Below are 20853 nucleotides of genomic sequence, written 5' to 3' on the forward strand. Positions count from 1 at the left end.
TTTACATAGATATATTTTCCTACTAAGTCAAACCAATAGAACCTCATTGCTGGGTAAAGGTTGAGCTGTATTTGAGCCCAAGACAGCTTTTCCCTCTTTCTCTCACCTTTCAGCTTTCAAATGCCCTGTTTTAAAAAGAGGCAGACGGTTTATAGAGATAGAGTTGGATTTAAAGACACTATTTATATTACAGAATCAGGATTTCTTTTTAAAAAAGATTACAATACAGTATTCCTATCTTTCACAATAATGTAACTGAGATTATTACCATTTGAAAAAAATCCCATTATGTCTTAGGCATGAAGAGAACTCAATAAATATGGAGTTTATTGAAGAGAAATCGGCATGTAACTATGAAATAGTAAGTTAATAAATAAAATCCAATGATAATTTACCATGATAAAATTAGCCAGTAATATATATGAACTACAAATTTCAAGCCAACTCTCATGAAAAGCTGTTTGCCATTCTTCTTACATAGCAACTGCATGATTAATTCTATTCTCTCTGTACATTTATGTGATGAACTCTCATTACAGACTCTAAGTTTGATATTCCACTTGTAAAACATCAGAACTTGTTAAACTAATATGTTCCTCTGATGGTTGTTTATTTCCTCCAACTTTATTTTATTTCACTGTCATCCAGTTGTAGGCTAATCCAAGGTCAAACAAAGAAGTTTCTTCTGAGAACCAGAAATGGCAACTCTGACTATTATGGAGTACATAGTTATAGCTGTTATAACATGTACTTTGCTGAATACACCACCTCTTAGCTTATAGCTGACAAAACACGATTGTACAGTGAGATTCAGTTCCCTTACCATAGATTACACTGTGTTGATTCTGTTTTGCTTTTGGTCAAATGCCAAGGCAATACATCTAGCAACAAAAAAGCAATGCCACTAATTAAAACAACATATTCAGTCCCAACGTAGGCAAAAGGAAATAAGTATTTAAATAAACATGGATTTGATAAAGACTGTCATGATTAAAATTATACAAAACAAAATGAAGGCCTCAGAATAATGAATTCCCTCCCCAAAATCTCCCATCTTGACTGGGTTGAGAAAGTATTCAAATCACAGAATATTTAAAGATAAATAGGATAGCAAATATGAAATAATAAAATGGACAAAATAAAAAAAAGGAATTCATACTATGAAATAATTTTTTTCTCAAAATAGGGTCATTGACATATTCTTTTAAATATCTTTCCTATAAAATTAAAGTATGATTTAAAAATTTTTAATTATATTATGTTTTAATTAACTAATTATCAGATCATACATTTGTAAAGTCCTATATTAATTTATTTGACAAATATTTACTGAGCACCTACTAGGTGCTGGGCACTGTAGTAGGTGATGAAGTTAAAAGGATGAATAATATAGATCTTTTCCCTTCCCTTAACAGAGCTAGTCGTTCAGTGAAAACTAATTGAGCAATGAGAGAACTAGAAAAAAACAAGTAAATAAAAAAGACAATTACCAAATATGACTGAAGAAAATTAACTGTGCTTGAGATACATAATGTTGGAAGAATCTACTTTAGATAGTATGGTCTGGGAAGCGTCTCTAAAGAGGTGACATCAAACCTGACCCCTGAAGGATAAGGAGGATATGGTCATGCAAAAGACAGGGGAAGGGACCAATGAATGCAGAGGTTTTGTGAAAGAAGAGCTCAGAGTGGTCTAGGAACTGAAAAAAACATCAATGGGGATAAATCTGAAAAAACAACGACCTGAGATGGGGCTGGAGAAGGAAGAGGGGTTGGATTTATAGACTCTGAATGAAGAAGGAACTATGATGGTAGCAATTGGAGATTGGATGAATTTAAGATATATTTTGAAGATAGAAGTAATAGTACAGAACTGTACTTTACAGAACTTAGAGAATGAGATCCAGAAGGGTTAAATGAATTGGACAAAGTCATGTGGATAACTGCAGTGCTGGTACAAAATCCCAAGTATCCCAAATCACAGACCTAAATGCCTTGTATTATACCAGTCGTTATAGTTTCCCACATCATGTTCCATACTTACCATATGTTTATTGCAGTATCATCCTTAGAATCTAATCAAGATACATTTATGAGGATGTAAATGTATATAAGTGAATGAATTGAGTATAAAGTTCTAATCTTAATAAATCACAACCTTTTTCTTATCTAAGAACTTAATGATAGCTGAATTTCTGTTACAGTGTTTTGGTCACAGATAACATTTGACACCACAAGTGTATACCTCATGTTCTCAACAAGGACCTGACGGCAAAACTGCTAGTTATCCACCAAAAATCCATTCTCTCCTTCATCTGGACATATAACTACCCAGCTAGATTACATTTCCCAGGCTCTCTTGTACTTAAGAATAGACATGTACTAAGTTCTTACCAACAGACCTGAACAGAAGTGATCTGTGCCCCTTCTGGAACTGGCCCTTGAGGTCCTGAACTTGCTTCCTTTGTGTTCTTACTGCCCATGCAACCAGCCTGAACAGGGACGTGGTGGTGATGCAGCGTAGACTATGCAGATGATGACAGTGCCCTTGAACCTGTCAGAAAAAGGACTTTGAGAGCACCTGAGTCTTGAATGAACACAAGGAGTCGTGTTGGAACTCTAATGTGAGTAAGAAATAAAATTCCTAGCTTTTAAGCCACCGCATTATAGGATCTCAGTATTTCAGCAGCCTAGCTTTATCCTAAACAATAAAGACTCATAAATCTTTACATGTCAGTACAATTATAATTGCCATGTTGGAAGCAATGCTGAACAGTAATAAGGAGGAATATAAAGAGTCAATCAAGTAGTTCGCTGGCTTTCCAAGTCCTATTCTCAAGACATGTCGGTGGGAGTGGAGGTAATTCTGATACATGTATTCCCTGCTCCAGCCTCCCATGAACATATACAAACACTGGGATCCATTGTTCCATGTGGCTTTCCTAGGCAAAGGGGGTAGTTCTCAAATTGTAACCCGTAAGCCTCCACCACCACTTTGTGTGCGTCCATCATTCAGAGATCTGAAGTCGTGACTGAGGAATATATTTATTAAGGCAATCTATGCTTCTACGATAGATCATTGAGCTGTGTGGGTAGGCTATGGGGTACCTTGGGCATAAGTTACTGTGAGGATGGAATAGACTAGCTTCAGTTCAGGGCCAGAACCGTGACTCATGAGCATATGGGTGGGATCGGTGCAGCAAATAATTTGCAGCCACAGGGTACTGAAGGCAACCAAGTCACCAATGCCATCATGTGAACAGGCTTCAGTCTCTTCAAGGCTGACAAAAGTTCTACTATTCAAAAGTATGTCATGAAGATAACAATTTAGAACCATTGGTTATGGGTTCCTGGTTCAATCAGCTGTGGTCAGTGTAACAGGGTCACATGACAATTTATAGCAGATGACAACTCTGGCTGAATTTCTCGGAAGGGTGATTTGGAGGTTAATAGGCAATTAGTAATTCATACATTATCGAATAGTAGTAGTAGCAGTAGCAGTATGGTGGTCACAATCACAATAATGATAATAATAGCAAATGTTTATTGAGCACTTACCTAGTTCCAGGCACTGTGTCAAACACTTTTATATACACTATCTAATTTAATCTATAAAATTTTATGATTATCCCCATATCACAGCTGAAGAAACTGAAGCTTGGCAACATTAAGTAGTAGAACTAGTACTCAAACAGGCGATATAACTTGAACGCCTCAAGTTTAACCATTATATTATACTGTAACTTTACCCAGCCAGATCCCAGTCATACTCATATTTGTGTCCCCAGAGCACCTAGCATATAATTACCTACATGCAGTAACAAATACAACTGCCAGCCGATTAAAATAACGCAGTCAGGGTTTCCACACTTCATTCTCACTATTGCGGCTCTTGAAAAAAATGTGCAAGGTGTAAGTGTCAACATGGTAATACTCTAGGACAGAATTCCAGAAATATTTGTAGATTAACATCTTGTCTGCTAATTGTGTCAATGCTGAACTTCAATTGTAAAATATGAATGTAAAGAGTATGACAGGGCTTCCCTGGTGGTGCAGTGGTTGAGAGTCCGCCTGCCGATGCAGGGGACATGGGCTTGTGCCCCGGTTGGGGAAGATCCCACATGCCGCGGAGCGGCTGGGCCCGTGAGCCATGGCCGCTGAGCCTGCGCGTCCGGAGCCTGTGCTCCGCAACGGGAGAGGCCACAGCAGTGAGAGGTCCGCGTACCGCAAAAAAAAAAAAAAAAAAAAAAAAAAAAAAAGAGTATGACAGCCTTGTCGATGCAATTAAAGCAAACATCTCCACTCTGTATGTTTCAGCTTCAGCTCATAGAAATATGGCCTCTACCCTCTACACAGGAATAATCACTGAAAAGGTATTTCCAGTTTCTTTCTCTGACCCACTCTACACTCCTATTCATTCCTATATTCAAAAGGATGAGCTGCTAATCTAGTTCACAAGCGCCTTCTATTCACTGGGTTCATTTACCGTTGGGCAGGAGCCACTGTGCCTCAAAAGCAGGAACCAGGTCTGCACGGCTTCCCCTTTAACCTCCAGCACACTCAGCAGCAGAGCCTCCCCATTCTCTCACGTCTTGAGCTCAGGCCTGAAGCCACCTTGTCCTTCATGTCTCTGTGGGGTGAGAAGACCTGCTTTTGTGGTATCCCTTTGCCTCTCTGCTCTGCTTAGACCAAGCACGTGATTTCAACCTTCAATCCTCTTCATGCAACTGGTTCAATATGGTTTCAGAGTCTGTATTATAGGCCACCAGAGCTCTACAGGCAAACCTGAACATGTGGGTCCCATAGTCAAGGCAGGAAATCCCCAATCCAGCATATCAAGAGAGTCCTGGCTTTTGAAATAGAGAGTATTCAAGCATGAACTTAAAAGTGGTGCTTTTTAAACACCTGATTATGGGCCCCATGGGTCAGAACCTCTGAGTGGAGACAAGCAAGTACCACCCCAAACCCACACAACTTCTATAATCACTAAGGAAGAAGATTTATAAAGTTTCCAAACTGAAAATTCAGAGAAACTTCTATAATCCATTGCTATACTAATTTTGGCCATCGTACCCTCCTCAAAATAAATCCACATCATACTGTTGACTATGGTTGAGATTCCAATTAAAAATAAGATACCTACTTTGGGTAAACTAATATTGAAATTTTTACCACAAACTAAAAAGTAGAATTAAAGAAAATCAGTTCTATTCATAGGTCAAATGTGTAAAAGTAAGAGACGGAAAGACAGAGGGATGGAGATTTAATTTTCATTCTCTCTAATCCCTAGCAAGCTACTCTGAATTCCAACATTACTAAACACAAAAATACAGCAGAGAGAAGTAATGTTTTGGTATGATTTCTGTTGTTTCCAGAAAACACATATAAATTGAAAACGAAAATTCCAAAAGAATGCTAGCTTCCATACCACATGATACGTATTAAAGATATTTTAGGGGAAATTTGGATATTCAGTTTCAAACTTTCAAATGTGCTTTGCATATAGAAAGTGTCTGATAACTATTTGCTGAATGTTGAAGAAATGAACATCTTGTGGTTTTATCCTTATACCTCATGCTGCATTAAGCATTGTTGTATACATGCATATACATGTATATACATGTTATATACATGTATATACATGTTGTATACATGTATATACATGTATACACGTTATATACATGTATATATGTGTATACATGTATATGTTGCTAAATTTTACTATTGCTTACTTGTACTATTACTTACATTCCCAACAGCAATATATGTGAGTATGAATTCCCCTTCAAGCCTGCTAAAAAAAGAGATTTTTTTAAGCAATACAAGAGCAATTTAATTATATAAAACTTTTAAATTCCTATATGCCAAAAGTTGCAATAACAAAGTTAAAAGATAACCAAGGAGCTAAAAGAAGATATCCTTAATACTTGCAGGAAAGAGTTTATATTTTTCATTTCAAACAATCCAAATGAAATACAGGTGAGCATAGGAATATGTAATTCACAGAATATTATATACATACACCAATAAACACATGAAAACAGTCAATTTCCCTAATAGTTTAAAAAATACTGATTAAGACCATAATAACTTCTTCACCTTTCAGAATGGAAAAAATTTAACAAATTGATTCAATCCTTTAGTGAAGAGTGTAGGGAAATTTGACTCATATATTTTTCCTGGAAGCATAAACTGGTACTTTTTTGCTGTAGGGTAATTTCCAGTGTCTATGAAAGACTCATATGTACAATACCCTACAACCCAGCAATCTCACTTCTACAGACCCATACTAAAGAAATAACACACAAGACACACTTAAAGAAAGTCAGAGAAGCATTGCTTTTAATAGTAAAAAAAAAAAAAACAAAAAATATGGGATGGTGGCCGGCAACTTAAAGTTCTATTATGAGGAGGGGTTAAATAAATGAGAATACCACACTATAATGGAATCATATTATTTGGGAGTCATGAATGTAAATGCTTCCGATCACTAAATAGATATGATGATGAAGAGCTGAGTGTAATTAATAGGAAGCAAAACTCTACCACCAAAAGAGATTCCAATTCATTGTTTTTCAAACACAAGCTATTTGCCTATAGCAATGAAAGATACAATTAAGTTCTGCTTCTGTCTACTGGTAAAACTAACTCTGTGGTAGAACATCTTACATGAGTATTTGGGGGTTAAAAAAAAACACTGACAAGGCATTTCAGATTGGAAAGCAGTTGATTTTTTATCATATTATGCTGCTTAGCATACTTGAGACTCAAGTTTAGAATCTGTTATTTGTAATTCTTATTATGCACACGTGCACATGCTTGCTTTATTTGGTACTTTATGCTACTCCATCACTCCTTGTGGTCAGGTTGAGTTTGAGGAAAGCATTACTATAAATATACAAAGTTTTCTTAAGGAGATAGAAGGTAAGATTGATTTTGTTCTTCCAAGAACTCTAGAATCTCCAGGCCCAAGCTATTTACACTGTTTGTTTGATCACATTCAGCCCCGCTGATTGGGGGACTAAGTATGTCATCTATGGTCTCCTAAACTGGCTCTTAGGTTCAAAATTAAAACCTGCATCTCTCCTATGACAACTTAGGGCACATAATGAAGTAGATTCCTTAAAGGGACCTAAACCATTAAGCAGCAAAGACCAAGTGTTTCAAGATCAGTTTTTAAATTAATCATTCTAAAAATTAAACATTGAAATATAAAATGCTGTGGCCAGTAATTTTACCTTGAACTCTTTAGAAAAACACTCTTCTTATTCAGGCAAATTTCAAGGAGCTTTATAAATTACAGAGAAAACCTGTGCCTACGAGTCCCAGACAAGCTGAGATTGACCCCTGGGGCAGTCATTGCAGACTCTTAAGTACTGAAATGGTCTGGGCTCACACGGGACTCAGTAAATGGAGGTTGATTTAGTGACATCAACAAGCAAATTAATAGTCCAGATTAGTGCCAGCAGAGAAACTCTTGTCTTGTTGTTGCTTTTGAGAGATTTCTCAAGCATGCTCAAATGTGAAAAGGAATAGATTTTTCTCTGTAGCTTTGCCTTAGGTTTCTGTTCCATGATTTCCCCAACTAAAAGCAATCTTGCACCCTCCTCTGAAATTCCATTTCTGCATTCCCATCTCATCTCCCCCATAGTACAGTTTGTGGACATTTAAACATACATCCGGTCATGACACTCCTCTGCTCCAAACCCTGAGATGACCCCTCTGCCCTCGCCCATACCATGCAAAGAAAAAGCCAAAGCCCCCAGTTCACTGTCTGACTTTCCTATTAAATACTCTTCTTCCTCTCCTCACTTTACCGTACTCTAGTCACCAGGCCCCGGGCTGTTCCTCAAACACCCCATGCGCTTGCTCTAACTCTCAATGACTCTGCAGAATTTCTTAGAGAATTACAAAAAAAAAAAGTAAGAAGAGGCACACCCGTGTGAATAGAACTTGGGCGTTTCTAACAGAGGAAGCCAAACCTATCTGACGCTTTCTCCATGGATGTCGTGGAAGAGTCTAACACTTCTCAACAAACTGTGTTCTCCCAGTAATACCATCCCACTAAATATAGCAGGCATTGTTTTAGTTAGCAAACCTAGTCATAGGTAATGGAACTCAATTTTTTATATCTCTTTTCAATTTTATTTTTAACTGTGGTAAACTACATAGAAAATAAAATTTACCATCTTAACAATTAAGTGTACAGTTCAGTGGCATCAAGTACATTCACCTTGTTGTGCAACCATCATCATCCTTCTCTAGAATCTTTGTATCTTGTTAAATTGAAACTTTGTACCCACAGAATAATAGCTTCTCATTCTCCCTTTCCTCTGCCTCTGGCAACCATCATTTTACTTTCTGTGCCTATGAATTTGACTACCTTAGCTGCCTCATATAAGTGACACTGTACTGTATTTGTCATTTTGTGACTGCTTATTTCATTAGCAGAATGTCCTCAAGGCTCACCCATGTTGTAGCATGTGTCAGAATATCCTCCCTTTTTAAGGCTGAAAAATATTCCGTTATATGTATATACCACATTTTGTTTATCTTTCAAGCAATGGACACATGAGTTGCTTACATCTTTTGGCTATTGGTAATAATGCTGCTATGAACATGGATGTACAAATATCTCTTCAAGACCCTGCTTTCAGTTCTCTGGGGTAGATACCCAGAAGTGGATTTTCTGGATCCTATGGTAGTTCTGTCTTTTAATTTTCTGAGGAACCACGATACTGTCCTCCATAGTGACTGCACCATTTTACATTCCCACCAACAGCGCACAAGGGTTCCAGTTTCTCTGCATCTTCCCCAGCATCTGTTATTTTCTGTTTTTGTGATAGTAGCCATCCTAATGGGTATGAGGTGGTGGTAACACGTCAATTTTTATAGCATAAAAAAATATTTGCAAATTGAGAGTCTTTGCCATTACCTAAGTACCCAAGCTGACCATGTCTTAGCAATTATCAGAACAGAATTTGGTTTTACAAAGATTATAGATATTTCAGGCCTTAGCCTAATGTTCTAAAATATATATATTTTTTTACTGTCTGGAGGAAACTGCTAAGGACAAGTAGAAGACAAATGAAAAGGCTAATGAAAAAATAAACTTATCAATCTTTAAGTGGTTTGAGACTGATGAAAAGCTTAGTCAAAATTCTAAAGCACCAAACAATTTGTCTTTTTGATCAGTAAAAGGTGAAAATTTAGGAACTTTATATCAGGTGTCCTCAGGGGTTTCTTTTCCTTTTGTATTTTTATTTTGCAACAACCTGAGTGAGGACTGTTACTCAACGGGAATAATTTGAATATTGCTGCTATTTTGAGGATTATTTTTACTATTTTAGTAGGTGGTTATTTTCCTTTTAATGTGTATTGTCAAAAGTGTTGCATACTTGAGAGTGATCTTATTACATTCTAGGACCAGCTTTTTTTTTCCCCGAGTGTAATAGTCAATAATTGTATAATGCTAGTCAACAGAAAAACGGGATTCACTTAAGAGAATTTGTTTTTCAGTTAGCTTTGCAGGGACGCACTTATTCCGCTGAGAACAGGATACCTGCGCTGACATTCACTTAGAGAAGTAATAACTTGCCAAATCCTACTTATCAACGTGTACCCTTCTCTCAATTAATTCAAGATTTCCAGTTTGTTTACTTTCATCTCCAAAATAGCAACAATTTCCTTTAATATTTCAGACAGTCTGGCATTTAAGTAACTGATTGATTAATGTTCAATTGCACTCAGAAGGCGACAGCAGTTCTCATCATCCGTAATTCATTAGCATATAATGGCAATGCCGTGCCAATCAAATTAAAGTTGCATGTGATAAGAGCTGTTTGTTACTGATTGAAATTTCCCCCACCCGCACAACTGTTGTAACTTCATTTGCTCAAAATAGGTTCTCTGCCTGCACCCAAATTGCTTTTATTCCTTTTCTCTTCTCCAGCGTGTCACATTCGGCAACGGGCATCATTTCTCTGCCTATCTTGCTTTCAGCTGCATGTTCCTGTTTTTCCCTTCTTCGTCTCTTTGCATTATTCATTCCTGGGCTCCAGCAAAATATTGGAATGTGTAGCACATGGCAACAGAAAGAAAGGATATTCCTTCGCAGAATTCATGTTGTGTGTATTTAAATGCTTTCAGCTTTAAGAAACTGCCATACCGAAATTAAAGCTATTTGCATATATACGAACCACTACATACCGAAGGGCACGATGCCTCTACGTGGAGGATAATCACCAAAAATCCATATCCATGTTTTCAGAAAAACATAAAAATATGATTTATATACATTTTTTGTTGTGCTTTTTTAAACAAGGGTTAAGTAACAAAATAAAACATGTCACATTTTGTTTATGCTTTTAGGCCTCACAGCCAAATATGTCTTTAGTCTGCAAACATTTAAAATTTTTAACTTCAACATTTCACCACAGAAGACATCTGAAGGTTATCCTCTTCCCTTTAATAAATTCTATAACTCAGAGCTTGATCAAAGCACTCCTCTCTTTAACAATGTAAAGAAAGAAAATTTTAAATTGAAGTCGTTTAGAATTCCTCAGTAGTTAAAATGGTTCTCATAGAAACAATCAAACCTTCTTTAAAGTTGCAATTAATTCTTAGTTAGGGGAAAAATTCCATATGGAATAAAATTCTCTTTGGAAATCATGTGTTTGCATTCCTGCTGTATGATTATTCTTACCACACCAGAAACTTCTTAATTAATTGCACTCTTCATGGCTACACTAAAACAGATGTAAATAAGTGCTTTTTATAACTATTAACTTTCACAACAGGCTTCCTCACAAGAACTGTACAGTTGGATTGTTGGGAGGCAGCGGAGGGTGTGGGCAGCTGAAGGCTACCTTGGCCAGGGGCTCCCTTCTCATTTGCATAGGCAGTTTGTTCTAAATCCAACAAATGGACAGAAAGACATGTCTAAACAAACAAGCTCAGGAGCTGCCTGTGCTGAAAAACAAATTGGACTTACTTGTTGAGTTTTGTGTGGTGATTATATAATTAGTGCTGTGAGTTGGGGGAACCCACCCCTGCACTAGCTTGCTTTTCTTTTTCTTTTTTTTTTAAGCTGGCAAGAAAGCAAGACTACTGAGAACTTAAACCAATGAAAAATGTAACAGTGAGAGAAATTAGAGTAGTAAGAACTAATAAAAGCAAAATACAGGACAAGGTCTTGTAAGGAGTCCAAGAGGAGTCGACCTGGCCAGCTGCCAGTCCTTACTGATTTGAGGGATGGAATTCATTAAGGAGGGAGCACGTATGTGTCTTCTAGGAACTCCAGCGCACAGCACGGTGGCAGGGAAGGGAGCGAGCCCATCTGCGTGCACTCTAATAGCAGAGTATTAATTTCAAGTAGTCTTGTTAACATACGTTTTGAGGCTGCTTGGAAAAAAAATAGCAAAAATGTTACAACCACACAAATCTTTTTGTGCATCTTTTGTGCCCAACATTCTCCCATCGACATGTATATGCCTCCTTGCAGCAGGTTTTTCATCATGAATTTACTTTTTCCCCAAGGTTTATTGAGGTATAACTGACAGATAAAATTGTAAGATATTTAAAGTGTACAATGCGATGATCTGACATACATATACATTGTAAAAGGACTCCCCCCATATCGAGTTCATTAACACATCCATCACCACGCACAGTGATTTTTTTTCTAGTGAGAACATTTAAGTTCTCTCTTAGCAAATTTCAGTTAGACAATACAGTGTTATCAACTCTAATCGCCACATTATCCATGAGTTCTCAAACTTTCAGTTGTGAAGTTACTTTTATATTAGCAGGTTACCCTATAATCTAAGTGAATCTGAGAGGGAGATCTCCCATTAAGCCAGGGAGAGCGTCACAGAGCAAAAAGGAAATCTACAAGTGACCAGATGCAAATCAGACTTGAAGCATGGGCATTTTTGATAAACCCAGGTACATTTCTTTCTAGAGATAAGATTCTCTCATGGGAAAAGGAAGACCATCAGGTGCCGTCAACACATATCAAAGAGAGTGACCAGATGAAGTTTGATCTGTGAGAAGTTAGGCCCTGTGACATTAAAAAAATTCATCCATGATTCCCCTCACAGGTTTTTAGCATGTGCTTTTTCGGAAGGGAGTGCCCCATCACGACCTCACGTGAGCTGTCTGATGGTGGTTTCTGAAGCCTGTTCAGCTTTGCCATCAAACAATAATGCCAATAGTAACAGCTAGCAATTATTAAGTACCAAATACTATGTACTTTACATAATTACCCCTAATGCCCAAAACAATTCTGTAATCTGGGTATTATCTCCATTTTTACAAATGAAACCTGGGGCTCAGAGAGGTTAAGTAACATGTTCAAAGACACACAGCTAGTTATCATGGAGCCAGAATCCAAATTCAGAGTTGCCTGGCCCCAAAGGCTAAGCTCTATCTACTATCCACCGCTTCAGTGAGTTCCCTTCACCCCACTCTAGATAACAAGAGCAAACCCAGGATGTCTCGGAGGTACCATACCCTCTGAGCAGCCCTTCACACATCTCCATTTTGCAAAGGTCTCTTGTTTTTCCTTAAGTAAAGCCAAAGGACAGCCTTTCTCTTTACAACCGTCCATAAAATAAGATTAATCCAGCTTCACAGGATTTATAACTCTGATTTAAGGGATGGGACCAAAGTCCAAATACAGATGTCGAAATGATTACTGTTACACCTATCATGTATGAGCTGCTCTCCACAATCACACAAAGTGAAGGTTCCATCTGTTTCTGTGACTTAAGGCACCCCATCTTTTATGTAGGTCTTCCTACTTTACAACCATAATTCCCAGTTTTAAGGCATAGTGCTGCACACGCGCGCGCGCGCACACACACACACACACACACACACACTTCCTAAGTTTATCTATATATTGGTCCTTTTTTTTTCCAGATGCATGACACTGGAGGATTTAGAATATTAGTGGTACTCAATAACTATTTATTATCATTAATTAGCTGAATGCCTCAAGAAAGCCTAATGAAAAGGAAAAAAGGAGTTTGGTTTAAGAAAACATATGATTAAGCCTCCCTGCTGACATCCTCTTTTTGATTACAGAACTTGCCTTTTAGACTCACTGAGAAACTGCATTTTCAGTGCTCTGTTTCCTTTATCCAAACTGATCTGTCTGTTAAAGAGAAAGGCTGTTGGAATAAATTAGAATTAAACAGGAATTCCCCACATTGTATCAGATTCAAATCATGTGACTTAATCTTTAAATTGTCTTCCTTGGGTTTTTTCTCCTTCCTTCATTGTTTAGGCAGTAATTTCTCCCCAGACCTTTTAGTTCCTCTTCTCCAACTTAGTTAGGAAAGGGAGGGCTGTAAAGAGCTGTTCTGGTGTCCTGGGATTTGTATTTAGAAGATTCCCTTTCCCTCTTTGATAGCCTCAGAGCCGAAACGGCTGTTACACACCACTCATCACCAACGGTGTCAGAAGTATCAGCATCTTCAAAAACAAAGTCATTACATTTTCAGTTAAAAATAACCATATTCTAAGTTTACCTGTGTTCCCTGCACAACTTTTTAAAGTTGAAGTGAAAATATATCTTGAACCCGTGTTTGACATGCTCAGTAATGCCTATCAGGTGTAAGACACCTTTGTTTTATTTCAAGAAGCCAGCAGCTTCCTAGCAGTTGTCAAAACTAGAAAGGTCTTAAGATTTGCCTTGGCTAGCATCCCGAAGTGTTACTCTAACCCCCTGATAGATCTTTCACCAGGAAAATATGCATAAAACACATTTACCTTAGTACAGTGGCTATTTGATTCGCTTAAAAGTAATAGTGTTCCTGGGACTTCCCTGGCGGTCCAGTGGTTAAGACTTCGCCTTCCAGTGTAGGGGGTGTGGGTTCAAACCCTGGTCAGGGAGCTAATATCCCACATGTCTCCTGGCCAAAAAACCGAAACATAAAACAGAAGCAATATTGTAACAAATTCAATAAAGATTTTAAAAAATGGTCCACATCAAAAAAAAGAAAAAAGGAATAGTGTTCCAAGTTATGTAATAAAGTGCTGCAGAAAAAAAACACCGACAGAACAATTATGGTAAATGTAAGGAAAATTTTCTGGTACAGATGTTATGTGATGCTGAGGTTTCCTCTAGATCTAATAGTGTCGAAGAGGGTTAGGGAGAGTAGAACTACATCTGATTTGTTCTTTAGGCTATAAAAATTATGTATGGGGCCTCTGAGAATTGACTTGATTTCCAAAGATCTAAAGAACAGAGGAAGATGTGATGATGGCCTTTTGTTTATAGAAGCAAACTTCCAGTCCTGAATGACTGTATGGGGGGTAGAACAAAGTATGGTTTTAATTCTATCCTGGATCCAACTCTGAATAAAGTGGCCTGGCTCACTGCCAACACATATTCTTTGGTTCAGAAAGTCCACTGAGCCTGGGCGAGAGAGGGCTCTGACCCTAGATGTCTAAACTAGCAGGCCAAGATGAAATGTATCAAATATCTCATATAACTTAAAAAAATGATCATCATCTGTATGGAAAAAATAACCTAGAATATCTTTTCCTAATTTTTCTTTTCCATTTTCTTTATTTTACACACCTTACTTCAAAGAAATATGTGCAATAACTCTGCAGTCTTGCACATTGAACCTAGAAGTGCATACATCTTTATATTATTTGCATATTTCATTAATATAAAGCAAATTTCTCAACTCCTTTGTAAATTTTAGATTGATTTTTAAGAAATAGAGTGTTATTTGGAAGCGGTTTATAAATTCTATTTATAGTTACCCAATTGAACTAACAGACCTCAGCAAACAAATCATGTTATCATCATCACCCAACGACTGAGCCAATGAGTGAGCATTTCGAGTGGATTTGTATCAAGTTGTTAATGACAGCTAGAGCGGTGGCTTATTTCACTGGATTTCTACTTCTTGAGACATGGAATCATGTGCTGAATAAATCAAGTGCAAATGGCTTCATCTTAGCCTCCAATGATCTATACTAGAAAGTAACTATGTACTGAACGCCATCAGTAGGCTCCAGCATGGCGGCCTAGGAGCCCAGAAAGGAGGGCTACTAGCCAGCTTTGAAGGGCATCCATATGAAAAGGATTCAGAACCTCTTCACGCATGTGAAAAGAAGGCATGGGGAGACAAAATACCTAGTCATGTTTCAGGGTCAGAGTTACCTGGCCAGTAACTAGCCTTTTCAACGTTGTCTCTCCCAGGAGAAATAGTCTCTGGTATTATCTGCTATTCTTACAGGGATTTATGAAAGTTTCCAGATTGTAGGGCAGGCACCCATGTGACACAGACAGGCAGTTTCTGTCCTCATGGAATTTCTAATTCAAGAGGCCTACGAGGAAACATCAGAAATCTCCCTAAGCCACCAAACAAAGGAATAAGACGAGGCTCCCAACAACCCTACCACAGTGAAACGCAGTCATGCCATAGAACCTGCTCAAGTTCTCCCTCAAAGTGAACCCAAGTTCGGAATAAAATGTGATTATCAGCTAAGAACAATAAATAGTATGTGAAAGTGAGAAAAGAAACCCTTGTACCTGACTGACTTTCATCCACTTGAGTAACAACTACACTGACACATGCTTGTTAAAGATAAATGAAATGATAAAACTTGTAAAAGGCTTAGTGCCTGGCACATAATAAGCACTCAATAAACACTGGCTCTGACGTGTTGTCAGTAAGAGAATCAGAAGGAGCCTGGGGGTAGGAAGCATTGTCAATAAAAGAGGACATACATGTTTTTCAACACATGTAAAGTCCAGCACAAGCGGACCAGATTGAGAACCTCCTAGAGATCTATGGAGTCCTGAAAATACCTTTACAGCACAACAAGGACTTGTTGGGACTTTATAAGAAAGGATTAGGAACATTTGTTTATTTTTTAAAAGACTGCCCTATGGGGGCCTAGACGGAGATATGAGGCTTATAGGTTTGGGCTGATCCTCCCCAGATTTGGGGGTTGTTTAATGGAAATCATCTTGGATTTTAAGCTGGCTATTCCAGACTATTCCCTTAACTAAAACAAGAAGGCCCCCTACCTTTGCTGAGAGATCTCAGAATCCCTGAAGTCTGACAGCCTCCACTAAGCCAGCTGCTGTTTGCAGGATTCTCATGAGCTGGGACTTCCCAGGTGTCAGAAGCAAACAATAGATCACAGCTGGCATTAATTGGCAGCACCCCGGCTGGCAGTCTCAGCAGAGAGAGGACAAACATTGAGCAGGCCACAGAGAGAGGACGCCCCTCACTCAGCTAATATTAATTGAAATGTCTTCGTGGAATGCTGTTTTGCACATTGCAATGAAAACAGTTTGTTTTTAGGATTTAAACATCCCTCTGCTGTGTTTGCAATCTGAACACTACAGCATGTGTTAAAACATAAGATCCAGGGAGGCAAACTGACTATAAACAGAGTAGTTTAGGAGCTGGGGGGTGGGGAAGCTGTGTCTTCTGCAATTTTCAAGCTGGGTGAAGTGCGCAGGAGTGATATCGCGGCACAAGCAAGGGAAAAGAAAGATATTTAAACTTCAGAGGAGTTTTCACCGTGTGTGTTGTTGGTAAGAACCTTAGAAAAGGAAAAAATGATTTAAATCCGTGAGTTTTCCCCCGATACTACCCTCTTAAAATCCTAGGGCCATCATGCTAACTTGTATCCTGGTTTCTAGGGCAAGCATCTCAATCCATCTAGTTAAAAGATACCTAGGAATGTGGTTCGAGGCCAGTAGTATAGATTAGTATGCTAATGTTGTTCTAAGGGTAGCATTGTTAAATAAGCCTGAGATATCTCTGGAATCAGACAGAGCACACTATGCCAGCCCCTGTGTATCATTTAGGATTATACAGGGACTGTTAAGAAGACAGAACAATTGCCTCACATTTCTCTGTGTTGGTGTCATCTCCCCTTCGTATCTGGGAACAACACCCATATCTTGTCCTCAGCTACTGACGTTTGTCATAAATTCCAATTGAACTTTTGCCAGAAGGGCTTCAGGATGATTTTTTTAAAAAATCTTTTCACAGTCTTCAGCACGTAATGATTCATTTCGGAAGTATTTGGGGCCCAGCACTGTGCTAGATATTACACAAGATGATCAAGAAGCAGGAAAATCAGTCCTTACTTGGGGAATCCAAAGATATTTTCGTGACACCAGTAGGCACTCTGGAAGACAATGAAAACTTGCTGGTATGAACTGAATACGTCAGGGCTGAAGAGGTAAAAAAAGAAAAAATAAGGCAAAGATATCTGTGCAGTTTAGTCATCAAAGGCTTTATGTAGAACATAAATTTGGAACTGTGTTTTGAAGAAAATGTGGGATTTGGATAAGGAAAAGTATTTCAGATGAAAAAAAAGCAGAAGGAAAAAATGATAAATAAGAAGGCCATAAGAAGAAAAAGAAAAGTGTGCTGACGAAGGGTACTCCCAGTTCTTTTATATAGCAGAGAAGGAGCAAAGCTGGGGTTATTTTGGTTCATCCTTCAGATATTAGAATATCCCAGATTTTACAGATAGAAACATTGACACAAAACATAATGTTGATAAGTAATTCTCCAAAAATTATGACATTAGCCAGTGTTGATTGGTCAAAACCATAGAACTAAACAAAGGCAGTAAAAGCTAGCCTGGGACTAGTATCCACTCCAGTTCTGGCTCGGCTCGAAGTTTTTGATATGTAGGAACACGTCCCCAGGTCTTCTTGGGCACCTTTAAATCATTATTTCTCAGTGGGTGCAAATATCTCTTCAGTCCACCTTCACTTCTAGGTACCTTTCTTCATTTCTTCTCTCCTTTCTCCTCTCACTTTTCCCTTCCCATTCGTATGCAAATGATGGAGTGGAAAACACTTTCAGAACTTTTTTTTCTATCTGAAAGCATTCCTATTTCTTTTTTTAAATTATTGAATGAAAGATTCTTTAAATTTGATAGCACTTTACAATTTTCAGAAGTTTCACACACATGATTTCATATAATCCCACAATAACCCTTTTCCTCCCTCCTCCCTATATTGCCCCTCCCCCCTTCCCTCTCCCCACTGGTAACCACTATTTTTTTCTCTGTGTCTGTGAGTCAGAGCAATCCTGTTTCTCATCTGTCATGTGAACATTAGCCTGCTAATACCTTAGACTCAGTTTGCATAAGTATAATACCTAAGAGCCAGTGTGCTGTGAGGAACAAATTCATATAATCAAAAACATTTTGCTCAATTTCAGTCGATAGACTGTCATGCAAAGAATGACAACCACTACCTTAAAAAAAAAAATAAGCGAGTGCCTTCATTGCTGTATGCTTATCTTTTTTTTTCTTTTTTTTTTTTGCGGTACGCGGGCCTCTCACTGTTGTGGCCTCTCCCGTTGCCCGTTGCGGAGCACAGGCTCCGCACGCACAGGCTCAGCGGCCATGGCTCACAGGCCCAGCCGCTCCGCGGCATGTGAGATCCTCCCGGACCGGGGCACGAACCCGTGTCCCCTGCATCGGCAGGCGGACTCTCAGCCACTGCGCCACCAGGGAAGCCCCATGTATGCTTATCTTGATTTAGGAATGAAGTTTATATCTTAAGTTGAAAAAAAAAGCCCCATTTAAATAAAAGTTCCAAGACAGAAGTGAAACTTCACCCACCTTTAATCTCAAGGAAAACTGTGTTATTCAGGACAACCCACTGTCTAGCCAATCACGCCCCTGTGATAATCCTTCCCACTTACTGACTATCAGTCACAAGGATGAGGGAATTTAAGATGAGTTTATTATTATAGTTTCTAACATTCAAAACTAGGACCTAAATAAACACAAACAGTGGATGTTTAAAAGTTAAGAGTGTTAACACAAACCATATTAATAACTGGAAATGCAATCTCTGTGGAATCAGGTTTCTCTTATAAATGGTTGATTCCTTTTATCACAGTTATGGTATCTAGTGGCAGAAACAAACTCACACATCACTCTATTAATGTGCTTACAACCTACCGATCCAGTTGTTTATAAATGGGATTCAAAAGGAAAGGATTCATTTAATACATTTGGGAAATGCTTTGAGATCTCTTGAAGAAAGGACAGATATGCAAAGATTCTGCATTTTCATGGGTGACTTGTTCTCCTGGATTTAAATACTGCAGTGGAGAATTGGGAAACCTTAATTTTCTTTTTCACTCTGTCTACACCCCTGATGAGCTACCTCCGTGAACTCTCGGGCAAGTTCTTAAGGGTTCAGAGCTCATTACTTATGACCTAATAAACAAAAAGCTATGAGAAGCAGAGTAAAAACTGGAGCTTCAAGTCAATCTGAGAGATTTTGCTCAGGAATGGATCAGATTAAGGCAAGCTCTTACCAAACAAAGATAATGCAGAAAGGAAATCATATAATTATAGAATTTTAAAGCCAGAAACAACCTCAGAGCTTATCGAGTCCCACCTGCCCATTGTGCAAATGATGGATTTGAAATCTGGAAAGAATAAATAAGATTCCCAAGGCCATTTTCTCAAATGCTTCCCTCTGCCAGGAATGCTCCTCCCCAAACATTCTTTCCGGAAAATTCTACTCATCCTTCAAAATTAGCATCCCCTGTTCTGACTTTCTCAGCTCTAAACCCAAACCCAAGTACCACCAAGTCAGAATTATCACTCCCCATTTCATGTTCCCATAACACTTTATTAATACCTCTATCTTTTCACATAGCGTAAAAATTTGTTGTTTGCATTGCTGTATCTCATTTGACTGTGAGATCTCGGAGGGCTGGTAATATCTGGTACCTCGTGCAGCACCTGACAGACCTGCCGTCAATACAAGTACTATTACTTCATTCACTCCTTCATTCAGGTGGGTAAAGGGAAGTCTCCTTTGCCTAAACTCTTCCTATTTGTTTCCCTAAACTTTTTCTATTTTAAGGGTTTTCTGTATTGTAAATAGCAAACACACTTTTAGACAGTGAAATTTCTTTGAATGAACAGGAGTCTGCAGAACGCTTATGAAAGTCAGAAAAGGGAGTCGTGCATGCAGGGCAGACCTCAACAGCTTTATTTACTTAACTATCATAACTGAGTATTTCACTGAACATATTCAAATACTTAAAGTTCTCACTGGTAAACCTGCAAATAACTACTTAAAAGGGTGTGTGTGGTGAGAGAAACTATAAAAATGTCAAGTTAGGAAAGCACTGATCTGTTCCTCTTCATCTAATTGCTGCCCTGTGTAAGTTGATGGGAATTCTCATAGTGAATTACATGGGATGTGAATCCGGCCCAGATGTGTTCCCGAGACTCCTCAGCTTGGTTTCCAGTAAACGTTTTTTATGATTTCTCTTCCCTGCCCTTCATAATAGCCACAGATAAGTTACATTCTATATTTTAATTCTTCAAAACAATATATTGTACAGTATAAATCAAGTCTGTGCTATTTTGTGGTTTAAACGAGGATGGATTGGGGTGAAATTTTTATCATAATTTCAAATTTCTACAGAAAGCTAACAAGCCTACTAATTGATATACATTCTATATCAGAATCTGTATATCAGGACATGAATCAGCTGAGAAACATTTTTAAAGAGTAACAAAGGACTAAGTGACTTTGATGGAATGTGATAATTTTCTGTAGTCACTTTCTTTGTCACAATCACAGCTGAAAGCAGAACATTTTCTTAGGATTTTAAATATTATAGTTGGGCTACCATTGCTTTTCATTGTAAATCTGTTTTGAAGAGTTTGTCATTTTCCTGACTCTATAAATTGAACAACATGAGTTTTTTAAAACAAACTAAAAATGCTACAGAAGATTAAAAAATATGTAATTCAGTCATCCCTTTATTTGCCACCATTAGCTTTTCTATTTTTACAAGCAGAATATACACAT

The sequence above is a fragment of the Pseudorca crassidens genome, chromosome 4 (genome assembly GCF_039906515.1).
Source record: "Pseudorca crassidens isolate mPseCra1 chromosome 4, mPseCra1.hap1, whole genome shotgun sequence".
NCBI lineage: Eukaryota > Metazoa > Chordata > Mammalia > Artiodactyla > Delphinidae > Pseudorca > Pseudorca crassidens.